Source organism: Arachis ipaensis, chromosome B04, assembly GCF_000816755.2.
Source record: "Arachis ipaensis cultivar K30076 chromosome B04, Araip1.1, whole genome shotgun sequence".
Lineage (NCBI taxonomy): Eukaryota > Viridiplantae > Streptophyta > Magnoliopsida > Fabales > Fabaceae > Arachis > Arachis ipaensis.
The window spans coordinates 102,409,900-102,413,115 of record NC_029788.2 but is presented as its reverse complement, the minus strand read 5'-3'; positions in this window follow the sequence as shown (position 1 = coordinate 102,413,115).

The window sequence follows — 3,216 nt, the reverse complement described above, 5'->3', positions numbered from 1 at the left end:
TTTTTATCTTATCTCTTCCAATTTTTCGAAAACCCACCCCCCACCCCTTTAAATTGGGCTCGGCCCCCCCTCCTTCATCATCAAGTGCTATTCAATCTCCTTCTATCCCTCTCCTTTCTTTTCTTTTGCTTGAGGACAAGCAAACCTCTAAGTTTGGTGTGTTTATCCAAGATCACTACTAAGATTATGGCTCTCAAAGGGAAACAATACACTCCAAGAGGCAAGAAAGAGAGCATTCCAAAACCACTTTGGAATCAAGGGAAGTTCTTATCTAAAGAACATTCAGACCATTATCTTAAAGTAATGGGTCTGAGATCAGTGATCCCGGAAGTTAGATTCGATCTGAAAGAAGACGAATATCTGGAGATCCAGGAGCAAATTCGAATCAGGAACTGGGAAGTCCTAGCTAATCCTGAAACGAAAGTAGGAAGGAACATGGTCCAGGAGTTCTATGCTAATATGTGGCAGACTGACAAGCAAAGACTATCTGGAACTGCCTGCTACGAATTTCGGACCATGGTCAGGGGAAAAATTGTTCATACCAGAGAGATACTAAAGCTACCTCAGCTAAAGGATGATCCAGACTCCTTCAACAGGAGGATGATGAGAGCAGACATTGGCCTGGATAAGATTCTAGAGGACATCTGTATCCTTGGAGCCAGGTGGACCACCAACACAAAGGGTGTCCCAAATCAACTCAAGAGGGAGGATCTCAAACCAGTTGCCAGAGGATGGCTGGACTTCATTGGGCATTCTCTGTTGCCCACCAGCAACCGTTCTGAAGTCACAGTTAAAAGAGCAGTAATGATTCATTGCATCATGATGGGAAAGGAAGTGGAGGTTCATCAGCTGATTTCAACTGAGCTCTATAAGATTGCTAACAAAAATTCAAAAGAGGCCAGGTTGGCTTATCCAAGCGTGATTTCTCTACTCTGCAAGGACGCTGGAGTCAAGATGGGAATAACTGAATATATCCTAATTGAAAAGTGAATCACCAAAGCATCAATGGAGAGACAACAGGCACAGGAGGATCCCATCAAGAAGAGAGCACAAGAATTCCTTCCAGAGATACCTCAAGCTGAATACTGGGAATATCTGGAGACATCCATCACCAAGATGCAGGAAGCTATGGAGCAGATAATGAAACAACAGAAGGAACACAGTCAAATGCTGACCCATATGCTTAAAGAACAAGAGGAGCAGGGACGTGACTTAAGGGAACTGAAGCGCCAAAAGTCTTCTGTAATACCAAGCCTCCCAAGGATCAGAGGAACCCCCATACCCCCAGAATAAAAGGTTGTTAATTTCCAATTTCTGCCTTAACTCTGTGACAGTGTCCTTATAGAAAGTTTACCTTAGAAGTCATATAATAGTAATTAGTATCTATTTGATTTTATCTCCAATTAAGCTATAGTTTATTTTTCTCATCATCATTAAACATGAATAAAATAGTAGATCTTTTGAATAAGAAGCAATAAAATTTCGAGTTTAAATAAAACAAATTCTAATTGGTTAAATGTGGTGGCAATGCTTTCTGTCTTCTGAATGAATGCTTGAACAGTGCATATGTCTTTTGAATTTATTGTTTAATACTGTTAAATATGTTGGCTCTTGAAAGAATAATGAACATGAGACATGTTATTGATAATCTGAAAAATCATAAAAATGATTCTTGAAGCAAGAAAAAGCAGCAAAAAAAAAAAACAAAGCTTGCAAAAAAAAAAAAAGCAAAAGCAAAAGCAAGCAGAAAAAGCCAATAACCCTTAAAACCAAAAGGCAAGGGAAATTCAAAAGGATCCCAAGGCTTTGAGCATCAGTGGATAGGAGGGCCTAAAGGACTGAAATCCTGGTCTAAGCGGCTAAACCAAGCTGCCCTAACCATGTGCTTGTGGCGTGCAGGTGTCAAGTTAGAAGACAAAGCATCTCCAAAACTCCAACATATTCTCCATTACTGCACAACAAGTAACTTTTAATTTATGCTCTACTGGTTACTCACAATTCAATAGATAAACATAATTGACTTCCTGACTAAGATTTACAAGATAACCATAGATTGCTTCAAACCAACAATCTCCGTGGGATTCGACCCTTACTCACGTAAGGTATTACTTGGACGACCCAGTGCACTTGCTGGTTAGTGGTACGCGTTGTGAAAAATGTGATTCACAATTCGTGCACCAAGCATCTGGCTGGCGTTCAACGCCAGAACAGAGCATGGAGCTGGCACTGAACGCCAAAAACAAGCATGAAGCTGGCATTCAATGCCAGAAACATGCTGCATCTGGGTGCTGAACGCCCAGAACAAGCATCAATTCGGCGTTTAAACGCCAGAATTGCATGCAAAGGCATTTTACATGGCTAATTGGTGCAGGGATGTAAATCCTTGACACCTCAGGACCTATGGACCCCACAGGATCAACTCAGCATCTGTGGACCCCACAGGATCCCCACCTACCTCCACTCATACTCTTCCCTCTTCTCATTCATCCTCTCTTCCCAATAAACACCCTTCCCCTATTACCACCTACCACCACTCACATCCATCCACTCTTCTCCATACACCCCACCTACCTTCAAAAATTCAATATCTCTTTCCCACCCAATCCCACCCATATAGCCGAATACACACATCCCTCCATCTCCTCCATATCTTCTTCTTCTTCTACTATTCTTTCTTCTTTTACTCGAGGGCGAGTGACGTTAGGATTTTTGCCATTAAAAAATGTCATAAAAACAGTCGCGTTGTAGATATAGTCTCTAAACTGACAAAAATCCCTTCGTACAAACGTTTTGGGTGTCACAAGTAACAAACCCCTTTAAAAATTGTTAACCGAGTATTCAAACCTCGGGTCGTCTTCTCAAGGAACTGCGAGGAGGTATGTTCTTATTATTGGCTATAAAGATTGTAATCGGGGTTTAGAAGATGAGAAGCAAGTAATTTAAATGACAAGTAAAGTAAATGGCAATTAAAATAAATAAATACTGTAAAGTAGGCTTTTGGAAAGGTAAGAGAAGTTGGAGGTCCAACGTAGTTATCTCTCTCAACTATAATGAAAGTTGAATCTAAACTCCACTTGGTCAACCTTTACTAGGGCAAAGAAAAGTCAAGGGACTAATTAAATTGACCTTTGAATCCTATTTATTTCCTAAGAAAAGGTTGGGATTACTTAAGTTCAGCTCAATTAGCAAGATAATGATTATCAATTATGTTGAGTT